The sequence below is a fragment of the Sorghum bicolor genome, chromosome 3 (assembly GCF_000003195.3).
Source record: "Sorghum bicolor cultivar BTx623 chromosome 3, Sorghum_bicolor_NCBIv3, whole genome shotgun sequence".
Classification (NCBI taxonomy): domain Eukaryota; kingdom Viridiplantae; phylum Streptophyta; class Magnoliopsida; order Poales; family Poaceae; genus Sorghum; species Sorghum bicolor.
Window position 1 is genome coordinate 19,882,770 of NC_012872.2, and position 21,531 is coordinate 19,904,300.

Consider the following 21,531-nt stretch of genomic DNA (forward strand, 5'->3'; position numbering starts at 1 on the left):
TGTTGCAAATCTCCAGGAAGTGTTGTAAATGAGCACTAGCATCTTCGTGTGCCTTCCCACAGAACTGGTTGGATTGCACCATGTTGATAAGTCCAGGCTTGAGCTCAAAGTTGCCATCGATCTCTGCAGCAGGTCCAGTGCGAATGTTGTCCGTAGTGGGAGCTGAGAACTCGCGGATTGATTTGTTCGCCATGGCTTCGAACTCTGAAGACAAGTTCCGGTGATCTTCTTGATTGGATGAAGCTTCTTGCTGAAGTGTTGATGATTTCTTTAGCTTGGCTCTCGTCTTCTTGAATAATGCTTCGGGATTGTCAACAAAATTCCCTGGAAGATGTCTTCTATTCATACATTCCCTGCATAAGATAAAATAGAAAAATATCGGGGTAAAACTGTATGAGAGAATAGATAAGCTCAATCATATTAGTGATGCGAATGATTACTCTAAATCTTTTATTCCATTCCTGATTGGGAATCAACCTTCCCCGGCAACGGCGCCAAAAATGCTTGTTGGGTATTCTTAACATCATTACTAAAAGTAGACTAAGTTCTCTAAATCTAGCAACGGTGCCAAAAATGCCAAACCTATCCCTTACACCACTTAAGCCAAGTTGTCATCCCCAGCATGATATAAGAGACGCGGTATTGAAATATGCAATTGCTCTTCTAAATAATGAATGGGATCTGCAAGCGCACAGATTAATACCGATGCAGCATTTTAACCGGGAAGTATTCCAGGTATCGTTATTTATATTTTTACCACTGGGAAGGGATTAATCAATCATCAATATTGATTACAGAATAGAATATGAGATTGAGCATCTATCATTGCATGTATAATTGAGAACATTATATCTAACTCTTCATACAGGGATAAGTGTCACATAAAAGATATATGAAATGATAATAGTGACAAGGATAACTAATCTGATCTAGCCACATAATAAATATGATAAGCACCTCAATTAGATACTCTAGAAAGTCATTAGCATGGTATTAGAACGAACTACAAGAATATTCCCTAAGTTATTCTTAACTATATAGTCTAGCATTATCATAGTTAGTGCAAGCATACTTAGCAATCATTGCGAGACAAGACTACGCCCATGCATAGTGATATTAGCAAGGAATATGAGAAACATAGCAATCACTCCCGTGTAATAATGTTGCTCTGCCAGCCCAATACACGAGAGGGGGACTATATAAGAATCAATGAAGCTGTCACTATCACGAACTACCCCACGATCTGGCATATTGGGTACAATCGCAGATAAATACGGTATAAGCACCACGCCTACACAATATCTATCATTTACCCATGGATCCGATGGATAAACGCTATACGATCCTAAGCATGTATATAGATCGTATCTAACTAAGCCAAGTACATAACTATGATAAACTAAGAACAATATAATCTTGAATATAAGCAAATAGAGCAAAGTCATAAGCAATATATTGCAGTAGAACAAAGTCATATTCATAATATTGAAGAACAAAGATAATTAGAAAGCAATTAGAAGCACAATTAGAGAATTACCAAGAATCCTCCTGACAGATCCGGAAACCAATCGAAGATTGACTCCTTCTAGTTCTAATCCTATGTAGCTATGCTAATCTAGATATCTAATTGATGTGGTGGCTCTAATCTTGATCAGAGGCTTCTTCTCCCTTGATGGAACAATGAATTAGGGTTGAGAGGCTCTCTCCTCCAGGGGCCGGGGGGTCTGGTTTTATAGTCCCTTCAAGTGAATATGGGCCCTTGGATCAAACCGACATAGATTGTATGGTTTAGATTCATCCTTTAGGTCGGTGGAGATCTCCCGCAAAGCAGAGTCCTGATTGGACTCCAGAGGTGGGCGGGCGCCCTGACCAACTGGGCGGGCGCCCAGGGTCTGGCCCCGTTTCGCCTCCGCTTCGGTCTCGTGGCTTCTGGAGTTTTCTAGATGTAAGATAATTGCGCAGCACGTTAATATCTTTACGTAATCCTGACATGTGGGCCTTTCTTCCATATTTCCTGATAACCCCCTGCAGAAATAGACAAACACCAAAACTCGTGGAATTCTGTCAGATAAAACCCTAAGTCTCGATGTTGATTTCATTTGGATCCTTTTCTTTGTTTATTTGATAATTAAATTTGATACTTAAGGACCGTCAACAATTGTCACTTCCCCCAAAAGGATACCACAAATCCGGCCAAACAGGGAGTATATACAAGTATTCCTAGCCCAAGCACCACGCTTATGCTACAAATAATTACTCTATTCCCTACGCGAAGCGAATAAAGTAAACTCGTGAACCAAAGAACAATAAGAACAATAACTTACTAGTATCAGAAGTTGAATTGTGGAATGATTCTAGAACCAAGCCTCAGGTTAGGAGACTTGACCCCGAAGATACGAAGAAGAAGGCACCGATAGGCTAGGCTTCTTCAACTCCTGTCTTCACCCTATACTCTCTCAATCTCTCTCTTGTTGCTATCACCCTAAAGAGACAGATCCATTAAAGGGACCCCTCTCTGTCTAACTCTCTCTAGAAAATATGAATTAGGGTTTTAGAGTTACATCTTAGGGGGGTCAGGGTCTTTATTTATAGCCCCCTAGGAATCACCACAACCCTTGGATCAAACTGACTTAAACGTCTGCTTAAGATTAATCCTCAAAGTCGGTGGAGGCAGGATCCTTGAGGTGGAACCGAATTGGTTCCCACCCCCAGGCGGCCGCCCCACCTGGCAGGGGCGCCCACCCCTAGCCAACTTCCAAGTGGGCCCAAGTTTCAGGTGGTGGCTCCTGGAGTCTTCTAGATTGTTCCTGAGTTGACGTTCTGGTATTCTCTCTATGTAAATCTGACATGTGGACCTTCTTTTGTTATTATTCCGGTAACCCCCTATAGAAATAGACAATCACCAAAACTCATAGAATTCTGTTAGTGATAACCCTATATCTACTGAGTGCTTGAAAATAGGTCCTTTTTATGCTAAGTTGACAGTTAAAATTAGGAGTTATCTACCGTCAACAAACTCCCCCACACTTATCTTTTACTCATCCTCGAGGAAAAAGGATAGATAGGCTATTTTAATCATAACCGAAAACCAAGACGTCACAAGATTTATTCCAAGTCATACCTGTACTGCGGGATTCAAAGTGTCTACCATAAAACTTTGAGAAGTTTCAGATGGAACAACACAAAATAGAGTTCTCTTTTTCTTTAGCCCTGTCACTTGGAGTTTTATAATATTTTTGCAAAGAAAAACTTAGCTTACCCTTCTCCATCATGTAGCACACTCGAATCACTCATTATAGGTGGTATTTGTGGAACTCACAAAAGCATATTATATATATCCTACTGTATATAGGCTTTTATGGAGTTAAATGTAATTCAAGGAAATAGCATACTTACCTTACATATTTTGCTAAGTCAAAACTCATATCCATGGAGGGGAATTGCATACTCTTAGATCAAGAAGTACATGTGTGTGGAATATATAGTGGCTAATCCTAATTATACATTGCTCTTTTGAAAATGTCCTTCTTTCTCTAAAGCACTTATGGTCTTTGCACATGATGGTATGGGCTATGTTTTATTCTTCTTTTTCTTTCTAGGACACTTGTCCTTTTTCTCTTTCTCTTTTTCTTTTTCAGTACTCTTATTTTGCATAGCCTAATACTTCCTTCTGTAACCAGAAAATATTGAGAAAGACTTTTTAAAGAACTTAGAACAATTATTCCTACTAAGTCTCTTTTTTGTGTTTCCTCCTAGTGTAGGACTAAAACATTTTTAGTGGATGGAAAGGCTTGTTTGTGCGCATTTTCCCAGTGTAGAAATGGCAGATATATGTGGGTGTACGTGATCTTGATCTTAGGAGCATGATAATCCTCTCAACATAGGTCAATAAGGGTTGACAAAACTCAATACAAAGCAAGTAGCTTATGAGCTAGTTTATATCTATCATGCATGGCTCTAGTAGGACATTAATTCTTGCTACAGAGGAGAAGTATAGCTAATCATTTTAAGATTTTCGAAAAGTAAAATTCTCCAAATGACTAGGCTTCAGAAATCAAGTTCTCCTATTCATACTATCTCTCTTTCCACAACAACTTAAGTAATATGGGGTCCCTATATCAACAGCAACAGGAATTTATAGGAATCATCATGGTGTAAGTCTATCTTGTGGTCATGAATAAAACATCTTTTAAATATTTATGCATAGGGCGATTTAACTAAAGATATTTTATTTTGAATCGAAATAGAGGCAATAATAAAAATTTATAATTTAGAGAAATCATACCTGACCGTGGTTCGAAGAAGAGACCAAGGGGCCTCACCCCTTGGGCGGGCGCCCAAGGATGAGTGGGGTGGCCGCCGCTGGCCAGTGGCCCTTTGGGGTCAGCTTCATCGAGCGTGGTCTTTGTGTCATATCTTCTCCAATTTTGTTATCGTTTTGTGAGAATTCGTTTGTTTTGATCATCGGGTGTCTCCCCGCACTAGTTTCCTGTTATCCTTCATTCACAACATGGTGGAGACAAAAGAGAGACAACAGAGAGACAAGACATATATATAATAATCATTTAATTCATCTTCATGCAGGGCTTATTATTATAGTAGCAAATTTATAAAAATCAAAGACACTTTTAGAAACTAACACCTATCCTATCGGATGCTAAAATAAATAGACCCTACTTCTTAGGGTTCTCTAAAGCCTTCACTCTCTCCTCTAGAGTGGTGGAATCACGCTCTAGCGTTACCATTCTCGTATCACCATAAGTGATGCATCTACTTTGGACACGTTGATAGGCTTCTAGAGAGGCTATTATGGTGCGCTGCTCAGCTAGCTCCTTCTCCAAGTCTGCCATCGTCTTGCGGCGCTTCCGCAGAGTCTCGGCTGCTGCCATGGCGGACTTCGAAGCTTCCTTTGGGAGGATGAATTTAACCTTTGACGGATGAGCGTGAACCTCCTCAAAGTAAATATGATCACCAGTGGTGTATTTGGTGCAAACGACCTCCCCCTTCTTGTTGGTTTTTACTCCCAATAGATTCTCGTTGCGCTTCGGTGGCAGGATGTTGGTCCCTACCGGTAGAGCAATGATATCAGGACTCTTCGATGGAGCTCCTTCCAAGAGGAGAGTCTTGGTGTGAATGGGCTGAGCATAATAAGATTGTCTATAGCAGCATGGTTGTGGTGGTATGATGGCTAGCGGGACAGGCTCCCCTATGGGAATGATAGCTTTGCTCTCAGTCTCTTCTCTATGGATGGTGTTGAGATCAATCCCAAAGGGGATCATTATCCTCTCTAAATTCTTCTTAGATATTGCTGAGTTAAGATGCGTTGCTAGCTTCTAAACAAGAGGAGAGAAGAGCTATGATGGGATGAGATGAGACCATGGGCATGAGTTGCTTATATAGGGGTCTGGAAAAATATTTTTGGAAATGAAATGACGAAGGATGGGAAGAAAATCGAAAGATTCACTTTTTATCAATAAGGAAAGTCTCAGGATGTAAATGGAGAAAGACGGCGGTGAATGGCCTCAGGGGAGGGGCAGGCGCCCCTAGGGTTTTGAGTGGCCTCTGCCTCAACTTTTTTGTACACTTTATTAATTATATTCTTATTTGGAAAAAGTTGATTTTCTCGGATAAATCAAAAATAAAAGGGTCGGGCCTAAATATTTTATTTGAAAAAGAAAGTAATTACGTCTACTTCCCCTAATTCATTGTTGGGCTCTAAAAATAAATTAAGATGTTGACCATTTACCTTGAATAACGTATTGTAACACCCAAAATTTGATTTTGAATTAATAGGACTTAATTGGATTTACTTAAGTATTTTTGTGAGCATTTAATATAGCAAATAAATAAAATTTTATTGAGATTAAAATTTATCATAAGGTTAGGAACATGTTTTTGCATTCATGCTGGAGCATAATTATTTTTGTGCTGTGTGTTTTGCTCTAAAATTTAAAAGGATTCAAATTTTCTTTTGAAAAGGCTTTAGAAAAGAAAATAGAAAAAAGGACAAAGCTTACCTATTTCGGTCGAAGCTCAGCTCGGCGCCCCACTGTTCGCGGCCCAGCAAGCAACCAGCCCAGAACCGCGCCCCCCTCCCTTTCTCTGGCTGGCGACCCGGCCCCCCTTTCTCTCGCTGACACGCCGACCCCACCGGCAGTGGCTCAGCCTGTTCTTCCTTCTTCTCCCTCATGTAAACGAAGTGGAGAAGGATTCCAATCCTGAACCGAATCGTGCTTTCCATGGGATTTGGCTTCCCCAAGCCCTATAAAGCCCTATAGTGCTCCCAGTGTTTTCTTTTCGCCCTCATGCTCATTTTTGGAGTCTTAGCCACAGCAGCCTCTGAGTTTTGGATCTTGCCGGAGTTAGGGTTCTTCCGCCGCCGTGGCACGCCCCCTCCACGCGCTCTCGACCCAAGAAAACTCCCTAGTTGAGTTCGCGGTGAGTTTCTCCATCCCCCGGTGTGTTTCCTTCTTCCTGGGAGGCCCAGAATCGCTAGAGAAGAGAACCACCGAGTTTCCTGATGCCGACAATATCGCCGCCATGCCAGACCACGCCGCCAGCGGCCAGCCCTCCCCCAACCCTGCTCCTAGATCAATCTGCAGCCGTCCAAGTGAAGATCAGCAATGGAGATTAGGAGTTATCCCGTTGGGGTAAACTTTGTTAAGAGTCCCTGGAAAACTCACATTTTGAACCCATGATCCTTAGCGCCTTGGCGAGTTTACGCTTTTCAACTCTAAAAATGTATTCATACTGGTTTAAAAGAAAATACGCTTTCCAATATTTATAGAAATACCACTAGATTTCTATTGCTTATAAAATGCTCATTTTGACTCTGATTTGACCCATTCAAATTGCATTAGATTCGTCTTCTCGAGATCGACATGTTAGTGGTACTATTTTACCAGTTTGCAACTTTTAAATTTCATGGTGCTAATTAATTAATTATTCTTCTATAGGAAATCTTAGAAAATTCATAACTTCTACGTTTTAACTTTGATTTTTGTGATCTTTTACGTCTGTGTGATCATAGCACTATGTAGAATGTTTATAAACTTTTAGATTTGTTTTATCACTGTTGGTGTATTGTTCTAATTATAGGTTGTTTGCTTTGTGTATGATTGTCTCTATTGGAATGCATGTTGTTGACTGATGATCAGGTATAGACGGTGAGCAGTACATTGGTGATCAAGGCCAATCTTTTGACGATCAGCAGGAATAACGGGAAAGCTTTGATCAAGGCAAGTATAACTTGGGACCATCCTTGTTACCTACACACTTTTAATACATATATCATATGCATGTGTCCACCTTGACAACCCTAGTAAAATCATAGATGATTGTTATCTTGAATTCTTTGATACCTATTTGGATATGCATTTGGGTAGTTCTTGCTAGTGCTTGATTATAATCCATGATCTTGTAACATGAATATTTGGATATACAATAAACAATAAAATAAGCTTTCTAGTAACTTGAACATAAAGGGTGGAAAGAACTCTAGCTTTTGCTAGATTGATCTTGACCCTCCGTAAGGACATATCTCTTGGCAAAAGTTGGGACAAGTTGTACAACCATGAGGGCTATATGGCTCTGGCTTTAGCTCAGTATGAAGATCTTTTCTAGCTTGTTAGAGGTTACCCGAAATAGCGCTAGAGAGACTTGCCATTTTGGGTGTAGTGCGGCCTCTGTCCTTATCTGTATAGGCTACGTGTCATTGTGCCATTCGGAAGGGGGCTCTACATCTGTGTGCCCGAGAAACCTTGCGCCCTCACATGCTAGATGAACTTTTGAAAGCCTTCATAGTGCTTCCGTTGAGAGTATGTTTATTTGTTTAAGACTATGTAATGATTATTATTCCGCTATGTAATAAACATTGTGATGATACTACTTGAGATTTATTAACTTATGTGTGTGACTGTTTCTGGGGCGCACATAAGCCTTTTATGCACTCTATTTCATTCTTGAAATTTAGGTGTGACAAATTGGTATCAAAGCTTTGTTGACTGTCGGATGCAAGACTAGTTAGAAATTGGCCATTTTAGGATTTTGAAATTGCTATAAAATCCTTGTTCTATAAACCTTGATACTTTCCTCTACACTATAACCTTTCCATTGATATTCATCTTCACCTTGTTGCTTATTTTAAAGACTTGTTCTCACCCCACTTCTTGCTTTGATATGCTTTTAGAACATTCTCTTACCACTTTCTGGCGTCATTGAAATAGGAGTTTTAGGATCTTTACCCTTAATAGGAAGAGACGATAGTACCGCAAGTTGAGTCATTGCTTGAAGTGTGAACCTTTAATGTTTGGTTTGGTTTATTATGGTGATCATGCTTGATTTGGATCTTTGTAATGAGTGTAATGATCTTATGGGTTTTCTCCACAATTTCATTTAGTTTATAGGCCTAAGGCATAAGGATTAGTGAACTAAATAGTTGGGTTTGGTTAAAATTCTGTTTCTATCACTTGCTGATTTCTAGAGCAGTCTGTAGTAATTCTGGTATACCTCAAATTATGTTTGCGCAAAGTTTATCAATTTTTTCTGAGAACAACTAGACTTCTATATCTTTCCAAAGCTGTAAGAATGAAATTACTATCTATTACGAGCTGTGAGATATAACTGTTCAAAGTTGAGGTTTCTGCACAGTCTAGAATTCTGGAACAGTTTCAGTTGTGCTCAGTTTTGACTAATTTAACGACAGAATCTGTTAATAGGACCTAAATGAAGGTTGTAGATAATTTCATTATTTTTCTCATGGTGTAAAGAACGTCTCCTTTTGACATCTGAAATTTGAGGTATGACTGTTTTTCTAAACTGCTGATGTTGGATATCGTCCAGAAAATTCAGATTTACCTATCTTTTATATTTATCATGTTGGAAATTACTGAGATTCGTTTCTGTACTTTGGAATACAGATGGCAGCAAGGGGAAGAGGCAGAGGCAGAGGCCATGGTAGGGGTGCTAATGTCCCAATTTCTATGGAAGAGCTCATGCAGACTCAAAACGAGATGATGCATGCTTTTATGCAACACCTTCAGTATCACCTGCACCACCACCACCACCACCTGTCCATGTAAGGGATAAGCATAGAGAATTTATGAAGGGGAAGACCTCCAGTGTTTACTCACTCTACGGACCCTATGGAGGCACATGACTGGCTACGTGCTGTGGAGAAACAATTGAACATAGCACAATGCAATGATTTGGAAACGGTGTTGTATGCTTCTAGACAGCTGCACGGAGCAGCTGAAACCTGGTGGGAGTCTTATCAAGCTGCTCGTCCCAACAATGCTCCTGCTGTCACTTGGTAGGAATTTTGCAGAGATTTTAGAGCATGACATATCAATGAAGGAATGATGGAGCTTAAGCAGGAGGAATTTAGATCTCTCAGAATGGGCTCTATGATTGTGGCTGAGTATCATGATACATTTGAGCAGTTGGCCCGCTATGCCCCAAATGATGTCAGGGAAGATGCTGATAAGCAGCACCTATTCATGAAAGGTCTCTACTATGAACTCAGGTTGCAATTGGCGGGAAATACCTATCCTACTTTCTAGGCTCTTGTGAATCATGCTATTGTGCTAGATAATATACACAAAGGTCAGGATAAGAAGAGGAGGATGCTAGCACAGGGTTTTGGTAGTAATAACCGCCAGCGTTTCAATTCTCAGCAAGGTTTTCAATAGAGGTTCTAGGGATCGATTAGTCAGTGGAACCACAACCAGCACCCTCAGCGTTTGCAGAATCAACCACACAATGGGAATCAGCGCCCTCTGTTCCAGCAGCGTAACCCTAATCAACAGCAGAGTGGTCATCAGACACCCTATTCAGGAAATTCAAATGCCACCCCTATGAAGAGTAGTGCTCCCAATACTCCTACTAGGTGTTTTCACTACAGAAAGGAAGAACATCTATCATATAACTGCCTAAGAAGATTGTATCTGATAGAGGAACCCAGTCCACCTCCACTTTTTGGAAGAAAGTGCATGATTCCTTGGGTACAAAACTGAATTTTAGTATAGCTTATCATCCTCGGACAGATGGACAGCAGAGAGGATCAATCAGATATTGAAGATATGTTGAGAGCTTGTGCTTTGTAGTATGGAACCAGTTGGGATAAGAGCCTGCCATATATAGAGTTTTCATACAACAATAGCTATCAGCAAAGTCTTAAAATGGCACCATTTGAGGCATTATATGGTCGTAAGTGTAGAACACCTTTGTTTTGGAATCAAACCGGGGAGACTCAGGTGTTTGGTCCAGATGTGCTTAGACATGTAGAACAGCAAGTACGGATCATTCAGGATAATCTGAGAGTTGCTCAGTCTCATCAAAAAAGCTATGCAGATACACGCAGGAGAGAACTAGCTCTCGAAGAAGCTGATTATGTCTATCTAAAAGTGTCACCTATGAGGAGTGTAAAAAGGTTTAATATGAAAGGAAAGCTAGCTCCAAGGTAGGTTGGTCCGTTTAAAGTTTTGCAAAGGTGTGGAGAAGTGGTTTATCAGCTAGAATTGTCTGAAAGTTTATCTGGAGTGCATGATGTGTTCCATGTGTCACAACTTAAGAAGTGTTTGTGGGTACCTGAAGAACAAATACCATTGGAAGAGCTTACTATAAAAGAGGATCTCACATATGAGGAATATTTGGTTAAGATTTTGGAAATAGCTGAGAGAGTTACCAGAAGTCGAACTATTAGAATGTGCAAAGTGCAATGGAACCGATATTCAGAAACAGAGGCAACTTGGAAAATAGAGGATGATCTGAGAAATCATACCCACAGTTGTTTGAGTAAGCATTGTTCAATCTCAAGGACGAGATTCTTTTAAGGGGGGTAGAATTTGTTCGAACATCTTCTTTGAATGCATACTGTCAGCATTCCTGCATGGCATGGCTTCAACCCACTTAGAGACATAATCCACTACCACCAGGATATACTCATACTTCTTTGACAGTGGAAATGGCCCCATGTAGTCAATCCCCCAGACATCAAAGAGCTCTATCTAGAGATTACTGATGAGTGGCATAGCATACCTTGAATTGATATTACCATGTCTTTGGCACGGGCTACATCTCCGAATAAATTCTCTTGTGTCTTCATACATTGTTGGCTAGAAGAATCCACACTGCCATATCTTGGCATGTGTTCGGAATGCCCCATAATGACCTCCATATGGTGATGAATGACATCTTTCAATGATTTTGATTCCTTCTTCAGCTGGCACACACCTTCTGAGTAAGCCATCAGAGCATACTCTAAAGATGTATGGTTCATCCCATATGTGGGATCGGCTCTCCTGGAATAGCTTCCTTTTGTTGCCTCCTGGTGGTACATAACCTGTAACCATAAAATTAACAATATCTGCATACCAGGGGTCAGATCTGTTGATTCCATACAGCATGTCTTCCCGGAGTGAGTCATCAATGGGTAGTTCCTGTGGATTCTCAAATTGCATTCTAGACAAATGATCGGCAACAGAATTTTCTACTCCCTTTTTATCTTTTATTTCTAAGTCAAATTCTTGGAGTAATAAAATCCATCTTACTAAACAGGGTTTAGCATCTTTCTTAGTGAGCAAGTATTTTAAAGTAGCATGATCAGAGTAAATAATTACTTTAGCTCCCACTAAGTAAGATCTAAACTTATCAATAGCAAAAACAACAACTAGGAGCTCTTTTTCAGAAGTAGCATAATTAAGTTGAGGTCATATTAGAGTTTTGCTAGCATAAGCTATTGCATGATGCTTTTTATCTTTAGTTTTTCCTAATACTGCCCCTACGGCATAATCACTAGCATCACACATAATTTCAAAAGGAAAAGACCAATCAGGAGGTTGAATGATTGGTGTTGAGATGAGTGCTTTCTTAAGAATTTCAAAATCTTGTAAACATGCATCATCAAATTCAAAAGGAACATCCTTAGCCAATAAGCGAGTAAGAGGTCTAGCAATAAATGAAAATCTTTAATAAACCTTTGATAAAAACTAGTATGGCCAAGGAAACTCCTAATTCCTTTTACATTAATAGGCGGAGGTAAACGTTCAATTACTTCTATTTTAGCTTTATCTACCTCAATGCCTCTTTTAGACACTAAGTGTCCTAGCACTATTCCTTCTCTAACCGTAAAATAACATTTTTCCCAATTAAGGACTAAGTGCTTTTCTTCACACCTTTGCAAAACCTTATCTAAGTTTTCTAGATAATCATCAAAAGTTTTTTCTATAAATAGAGAAATCATCCATGAAAACTTCCATAATCTTTTCAATCATATTAGAGAATATAGACATCATACATCTTTGAAAAGAAGCAGGTGCATTACATAACCCAAAAGACATTCTACGATAGGCATAGGGTCCATAGGACATGTAAAGGTGGTTTTGCTTTGGTCATCAGGATGGATAGGGATTTGGTGATACCCTGAATATCCATCTAAGAAACAAAAGAAGGAATGGTTGGCTAACCGCTCTAGCATCTCATCAATGAAAGGCAATGGAAAGTGATCTTTCTTAGTTGCCTTATTAAGCTTTCTATAGTCTCTGCACATCCGCCATCCTATGACAGTGCGTTGAGGGATTAACTCATTCCTCTCATTTGGACAACAGTCATACCTCCCTTTTTAGGTACAACTTGAATAGGGCTTACCCACTCACTATGTGACACGACAAAAATTATGCTTGCATGCAATAGTTTTAAAACTTCCTTTTTTACAACCTCTCTCATGCATTATTGATTCTACGTTGGGGTTCTCTAGATGGTGGAATATTAGGATCTACAGGAATGCAATGGGTGCAAAGACTAGGATTAATTCCCTTGAGGTCCTGGAGTGAGTAGACAAAGGCTGAGTAATATTTTTCTGGGACTGCCATCAGGTGAAGAGTCTGCTCCTACGTGAGTTTATCACTTATAATGACAGGAGACTCTAGATCATCACCTAGAAAAGCGTATCTAAGACCGGTTGGTAAAGGTTTAAGATGAATAGGAGGTTTAGGTGGTACTACAAACTCATCTAAAGGTTCTTCCTCAGAAGGGTAAGCTTCTTCTTCTTCTATGAAGAATCTAGCTTCATCTTCTAATCCTGGTTTGGCTAAAAAGTCTAAGGATGCAGCTTTAAATTCCTCCAGTGGGTCTTCTTGCGGATAAGGTTTGGTCCTAGCGTTTAAAGAGTGTGAGATGGACAATGGGAATTGAAGTTTCTTGCCTAAGAAAATTTTTAGCTTTCCAGATTACCCTTCATAGAGAAGTCATCTAAAAGGTTGTCCTATCAATAGGTCGAAGTCCCATGTATCGAAGATATAAAAGCTTAAATGCACTGGGGTTCCTTCTACCTGGATGGGTAGGATGTGTAGGATTCCTAAACTGGGGATAATATGTCCTGAGAGACTTCTCATGAATTTTATTGTCGAGATTAATGTCATGTCTCATATTAAATGTTCTGCAAGAGACATAGACATGATATTTATCCCAACAACTGGATTATAGAGAGCAATTATTTGATCTGTATTGATTATGCAATGAATTGGAATAGAAGATGAATCTAAACGAATTATTTCAGTGGAAAGCTCTAATTCTTCTAACCATTCATTAATTATAACAGATACTAGTTCTCCTGAAGTTCTTCTAGAAGAAATGTCCTCAGGGGGGTTAAAAGACTCTCTAGAGTTTCTCTGTGGCCTCTTCACAGAGTGATAATTCAAGATGTTTCTAAATTTGGAAAAGAGATCAGGTTCTATGTCTAGCATAAAATCTGGAAATAAAATGTCTTCTTTTCCTTGCTCTAGACATGTGTTAGCTGAAGTAGATGGTGTGTCTGGCGAAGGGTTGGTTTCAGCTAACTGGGGTTGAGGCTCTACTTCTAGGAGGTAATCTAATTCAGTGGATAGGATTTCATCTAGGATTAATCTTGCTTTCTCAGAAAAGACATGCAAGAAAGATCCTCTTGAAGTAGTGTTGAGCAACTTTCTACTGTCTCTACTCAGACCTTTATAAAAATGTTGTAAAAGAATAGGGTCTGGTAGACTAAGGTCCGGGCCAGATGCTAAAAGTGTAGTAAATCGATTCCAGGCTGAAGCCAAGGATTCTTTAGATTCTTGCTTTATAGTAAGAACCTTGGCTCTAAGGTCGATGATTTGGGAGATGGGATAGAAATCTAGGTAAAAGTTAGAACGTAAAGATCCCCAATCTCCTTGTTGCTTACCTACGGCTCTATTATACCATTGTCTAGCTTTTCTCTTTAATGAAAAAGAATATAGTTTCCAACGAAGAGTTTCATCAGATATGCCTTCTATGCGAAGACAGTAACAAGTTTGCTCAAAGTCTCTAATGTGTAGGTAAGGATTTTCATCTCCTTCTCCTGAAAAGGATAGGCTTTGGACTAGCGCAACCAATCGTGGACTCAGTCTATAGCTACATGCACTACTACAGAACAGGCCTTTGGTCACTTGCACAAAATGAACAATAATCTCGGCCAAAACAGCGTCCGGGACAAAAACATATTTAGTCCCGGTTGGTCAATAATCTCGGCCAAAACAGCGTCCGGGACAAAAGCCTAGCCTTTAGTCCCGGTTGGTACCACCAACCGGGATTAAAAGGTGTTGTCCCGGTCCGTCCCACCGGCCGGGACTAGTGTTGGAATTTAGACCCGGTTTTTAAAAGGAACCGGGACTAAATGTCCCTCCCCATATTTGAACTCTTCTTCCCGTGGTCGAGCCCATCGATCTTCACTCTTTTGCTGTGTTCTTCATTTGGAGTTGCTTGTTCTTGCTCTCGTCTCCGGCTATTGATTCATTTCATCGTTTCTACACCGTCACCGACTTGTTAAGAGGTCACTAGCTTCATCTTCTCAACATTTAGAAGCGGCATATGTCATTTCCAAGTGTTATGTATATTTTTTTTATTTTATGGTTTTTTTAAGAGGTTATTAGCTTCATCGCCATTTCAAAAGCGACGCGTTTTTTACAGAAATAGTGGTAATATGTTTTTTATTTTAATTAGTTTAGAAAAAAATTAAAAACATATAATACTTTAATTTGCAATTTTTGACCGATTTAGTTAGTTAATTATAACTAGTATGCATACCACATTTCATGATTATTTAGGAAAATAGAGAATTTTTGTGCTTTTTTATTTTGCTTGTTTAGAAAAATTAGAAATAGAGAATTTTAGGTTTTTTGTTACTTTAATTTCTCTATTAAAAATTAGAAACATATAATACTTTAATTTGTAATTTATGACAAGGTTAATTAGTTAATTATAACTAGTATCAATACCACATTTCATGATTAGTTAGAAATATAGATAACTTTTGTGATTTTTTAATTTTGGTTGTTTAGAAAAATTAGAAATAGAGAATTTTAGGTTTTTTGTTACTTTAATTTCTCTATTAAAAATTAGAAACTAATATTTCTTTAATTTGCACTTTATGACATGGTTAATTAGTTAATTATAATTAGTATGCATGCCACATTTCATGATTAGTTAGAAAATAGAGAACTTTTATGTCTTTTTAATTTTGTTGGTTTAGAAAAACAAGAAATAGAGAATTTTAGGTTATTTGTTACTTTAATTTCTTTATAAAAAATTAGAAACTTATAATACTTTACGTTGCAATGCAGACAATGACACGTCATTGGATGTACAATGCCGATCGCCGCTCCAAAGAATTCATTGATGGTGTGCATTATTTCTTAAGAGTGGCCGAGGAAAACAAGCGGGATGGATTCATATATTGCCCATGTGCCTTATGTCAGAATTTGAAGGAATATTCTAGCTCTAGAAATATTCACTCACATTTGTTGAAGTCGGGTTTTATGCCAAACTATATTTCTTGGACCAAGCATGGAGAAAACGGGATAATGATGGAAGAAGGTGAAGAAGAACAGTTGGAGCCTGACGACATTATTGCTCAATACGGTGACTTCAGTGATACAGCAATGGGAGAAGCTGAAGATGAGGCTGGTGCAGAAGGTGCACCTATTGAAGATGATGCTCTTGGTGATGTCATTCGTGATGCACAAAAAGATTGCGAAAGTGAAAAAGAGAAGACAAAGTTTGATCACATGTTAGAAGATCACAAGAAATTATTATACCCATCTGTCTAGGATGGGCAAAAAAACTGGGTACAACACTATAATTGTTAAAATCGAAGGCACAGAATGGTTTATCCGATAAGGCATTTGGCCAATTACTGAAGATCCAAAAAAATACTGCCGAAGCCTAATAAACTACCCACTACTACGTACGATGCAAAACAGATCGTCTGTCCTTTGGGATTAGAAATCAAGAAGATACATGCATGTCCTAACGACTGCATCCTATACCGTGGCAAGGACTATGAGAATTTAGATGAATGCCCCGTATGTAAAGCATCACGGTATAAGATCAGGCGAGATGACCCTGGCGATGTTGAGAGGGAAGAACGTCCCAGAAAAAAATCCCTGCAAAGATTATGTGGTATGCTCCTATAATACCACGTCTGAAACGTCTTTTTAGAAATAAGGACCATGCAAAATTGTTGCGGTGGCACAAAGAAGACCGTAAAGTAGACAACATGTTGAGACACCCTGCTGATGGGTCCCAGTGGAGAGCAATAGACAGGGAATTTCCAGAGTTTGCAAAAGACGCAAGAAACTTAAGGTTCGCATTAAGTACGGACGGTATGAATCCTTTTGGTGAGCAAAGCAGTAGTTATAGCACTTGGCTTGTTACACTATATATCTACAACCTTCCTCCATGGTTATGCATGAAGCGAAAGTTCATTATGATACCGGTCCTCATCCAAGGCCCGAAGCAACCGGGCAATGACATTGATGTCTATCTAAGGCCATTAATTGCAGAACTCCTTCTTTTATGGAGTGAAACAGGTGTTCGTATGTGGGATGAGTACAAAGAGGAATACTTCGACCTACGAACACTGTTGTTTGTGACAATCAATGATTGGCCTGCTCTAAGTAATCTTTCAGGGCAGACAAACAAGGGATATAATGCATGCACACATTGTTTTGATGACCTTGATAGTATATATTTGAAAAAATGCAGAAAGGTCGTGTACCTTGGGTATCGTCGATTTCTTTCTATGAATCACCCAGTTAGAAAGAAAGGAAAGCATTTTAAAGGTAAGGCAGACCACCGATGCAAGCCTCGCAACAGAACTGGAGAAGATGTATTTGAGATGGTTAAGGATGTGAAAATAGTTTCTGGCAAGGGACAAGGCAGCCAACCAGTTCCAAAAGATGCAGCGGGTCATGCACCCATGTGGAAGAAGAAGTCAATATTTTGGGAGCTACCCTATTGGCAAGTCCTAGAGGTCCGGAATGCGATCGACGTCATGCACCTAACAAAGAATCTTTGTGTGAACCTTCTAGGATTCATGGGTGTATATGGTAAGCCTAAGGATTCACTTGAAGCACGACAAGACTTGCAACGCATGGAAGAACGAGACAACCTGCATCCAGAGAAGACAAATGATGGACGCCAATATTTAAGACCTGCTAGCTACACTCTTAGCAATGAAGAGAAAGAAATCATGTTTGAATGCTTAAGCAGCATCAAGGTCCCATCTGGATTCTCCTCTAATATAAAAGGTATAATTAATGTGCCTGAGAAGAAATTTCTGAACTTAAAGTCGCATGACTGCCATGTGCTTATGACGCAATTGCTTCCAGTTGCATTAAGAGGAATTCTACCTCCACATGTACGGCTAGCCACCGTAAAGCTATGTGCATTCCTCAATGCAATTTCTCAGAAGGCAATCAATCCACTGGAACTAGCTGCTCTACAGAATGATGTGGTTCAATGTCTTGTCAGCTTTGAGTTAGTGTTCCCTCCATCCTTCTTTGATATCATGACACACCTCCTAGTTCATCTGGTCAAGGAGATCAATATTCTGGGTCCTGTGTTCCTACATAATATGTTTCCCTTTGAGAGGTTTATGGGAGTTCTGAAGAAATATGTTCACCAACGTGCTCGGCCAGAACGAAGCATCGCCGAGGGCTATGGGACAGAAGAGGTCATTGAGTACTGTATTAAATTCATTCCTGAACTTGACCCAATTGGTGTTCCTAAATCGCGCCACGAGGGGAGACTGAGTGGAAAGGGAACACTAGGAAAGAAAACATACATCGGTATGGGGGACGATTCTTTCAATAAAGCACACTACATAGTTCTTCAAAACTCATCCGTGGTGGAGCCGTATGTCACGAAACACGAGGACTTCCTACGATCGCAATTCCCAGAGAAGAATGAAGCTTGGTTTATGCGTCAGCACATAGACACTTTTAGTGATTGGTTATGAAAAGAATGTCAGGGTAATGACCAAACTGATGAGCAACTGTATTTGTTGGCTAGGCAACCATCATGGCACATCCTCACATACAAAGGGTACGAGATAAATGGAAATACATTTTACACCCTAGGCCAAGATAAAAGAAGCACGAACCAAAATAGTGGAGTTCGCGTAGACGCCATAGACCCGAATGGAAACAGACAAACATATTATGGCCGTATAGAGGAGATTTGGGAACTAGACTACGCACCTAATTTTAAAATCCCTTTGTTCCGGTGACAATGGGTGAAGGTTACCGGAGGCGGGGTGACAGTTGACAAAGACTATGGAATGACAACAGTGGACCTCAACAATGTTGGTTACAAAGATGAATCATTCGTCCTTGCTGCTGAGGTGAATCAGGTGTTCTATGTGAAAGACATGTCTACAAAACAGAAGAGAGGGAAAAATGACAACAAATCAACAAATGAGCCAAAACGCCCTATAGTTCTCTCAGGGAAAAGAAACATTGTGGGAATTGAGGACAAGTCAGATATTTCAGAAGATTATGAAAAGGATGACTGAATCACGCCTTTCAATGTGACCAAAGATCCTAGCATACTGATAAATGCTGAGGACACTCCATGGTTACGTCAAGATTATGACCAAGGAACATACGTCAAAAAGAAGATTACTATTGTGCCCGCCTAATAAATAGATTGCAATATAGTATGTGTATGTGACAATTGTAACTTAAGATGTTTATATTAGTTTTTCTTATTTTATATCATTTCAAATAATGAAATGACATTTAAGTTTGATATTATAAGAGATGTGTCAATTATTTGTCAAATGCAAAAATAGTCAAACTTGGTCAAACTTGGTCAAATGACAAACTAAATTACTTAAAATGAAAAAATTTTGAATACCAAGTTGTTAGATATCATCAAGATCTAAACTTTTTATATAGACAATTTTTCCATTTGAGAAAGTTTAAGTTCACAATACCCACCAATTCTTGAATCTCACACAAACTATATGAAACTACTTGTGTCAATTGTGGATTTTGAACTACACCTTCGCAACACTTTGTCAAATGCAAAAATGGTCTATATATTAAATGTAGATTTTGATGAGTGGAACAATATTGGTATTCATGACTTTTCTGTTCGAGACCATCTAGGGTTCCGAAAACCGATGCGTGGCTATGAATTCTATCAAAATTCAAAATTGAGTGGTTCAAACTTTTCCAAAAGAAAAGTTGACCATTAGACAAAATGTAGAACTTGATGAGTGCAACAAACTTTGTATTCATTACTTTTCCATTTAGGACCATATAGGGTTCGGTCAAAGTGTGTGTTTCTAAAAACCAATGCTTTGACTTTGGTCAAACTTGGTCAAATGACCCATTTGATGACTTGAAATGAAAAAAATTTGAATACAAAGTTGTTAGAGATCATCAAGATCTACATTTGATATAATGTCCATTTTTCCATTTGAATAAATTTGAGCCAATCCTAAGCACATTTGTTCAAAATCCAAGACGGGTATTGGTCAAACTTGGTCAAATGACAAACTAAATTACTTAAAATGAAAAAATTTTGAATACCAAGTTGTTAGATATCATCAAGATCTAAACTTTTTATATAGACAAATTTTCCATTTGAGAAAGTTTAAGTTCACAATACACACCAATTCTTGAATCTCACACAAACTATATGAAACTACATGTGTCAATTGTGGATTTTGAACTACACCTTCGCAACACTTTGTCAAATGCAAAAATGGTCTATATATTAAATGTAGATTTTGATGAGTGGAACAATATTGGTATTCATGACTTTTCCGTTCGAGACCATCTAGGGTTCCGAAAACCAATACGTGGCTATGAATTCTATCAAAATTCAAAATTGAGTGGTTTAAACTTTTCCAAAAGAAAAGTTGACCATTAGACAAAATGTAGAACTTGATGAGTGCAACAAACTTTGTATTCATTACTTTACCATTTGGGACCATATAGGGTTCGGTCAAAGTGTGTGTTTCTAAAAACCAATGCTTTGACTTTGGTCAAACTTGGTCAAATGACCCATTTGATGTCTTGAAATGAAAAAAATTTGAATACAAAGTTGTTAGAGATCATCAAGATCTACATTTGATATATTGTCCATTTTTCCATTTGGATAAATTTGAGCCAATCCTAAGCACATTTGTTCAAAATCCAAGACGGGTATTTGTCAAACTTGGTCAAATGACAAACTAAATTACTTAAAATGAAAAAAATTTGAATACCAAGTTGTTAGATATCATCAAGATCTAAACTTTTTATATAGACAATTTTTCCATTTGAGAAAGTTTAAGTTCACAATACCCTCCAATTCTTGAATCTCACACAAACTATATGAAACTACATGTGTCAATTGTGAATTTTGAACTACACCTTCGCAACACTTTATCAAATGCAAAATGGTCTATATATTAAATGTAGATTTTGATGAGTGAAACAATATTGGTATTCATGACTTTTCCGTTCGAGACCATCTAGGGTTCCGAAAACCGATGCGTGGCTATGAATTCTATCAAAATTCAAAATTGATTGGTTCAAACTTTTCCAAAAGAAAAGTTGACCATTAGACAAAATGTAGAACTTGATGAGTGTAACAAACTTTGTATTCATTACTTTTCCATTTGGGACCATATAGGGTTCGGTCAAAGTGTGTGTTTCTAAAAACCAATGCTTTGACTTTGGTCAAACTTGGTCAAATGACCCATTTGATGACTTGAAATGAAAAAAATTTGAATACAAAGTTGTTAGAGATAATCCGATGTAATAGTGAATATTATTGTAAGCATAAATAAATAAGAAATAGCGAAAAAATTTAAAAAAAATAATCCGATGTAATGGTGAATATCACGTATATCATGATTTTGGAGATAAATGATGATAAATAAACAAAATCTACGTTTAAATATTGCACAAACAAATTTTTTATCAAAAACATCTGCTTTAAGATATTAAAATTAAATAATACATTTTTGCATTCACAAAATACTAATATTTTTCATATTTAAGTTTGTTAATATAAGTGATGAAAAGATTTTATGTTTCCAAATTTATTATGTAACCAATTAGACAAAAAGAAATGGAACTATTATTTTTTAACAAATTAATACCTATTATTCTATTTACTATGTAATTAACAACATTAATCTAATTATTGTATGCATAAATAAATAAGAAACTGAAAAATACATTTAGTCCCGGTTCCTGG

At 38.3% G+C, this 21,531-nt stretch overlaps 1 pseudogene; it reads right to left on the reverse strand.

The window, feature by feature from the left end:
• The window catches only part of LOC110433655, a 112,987-nt pseudogene that overhangs the window by 25,838 nt on the left and 65,618 nt on the right, over window positions 1-21,531 (reverse strand).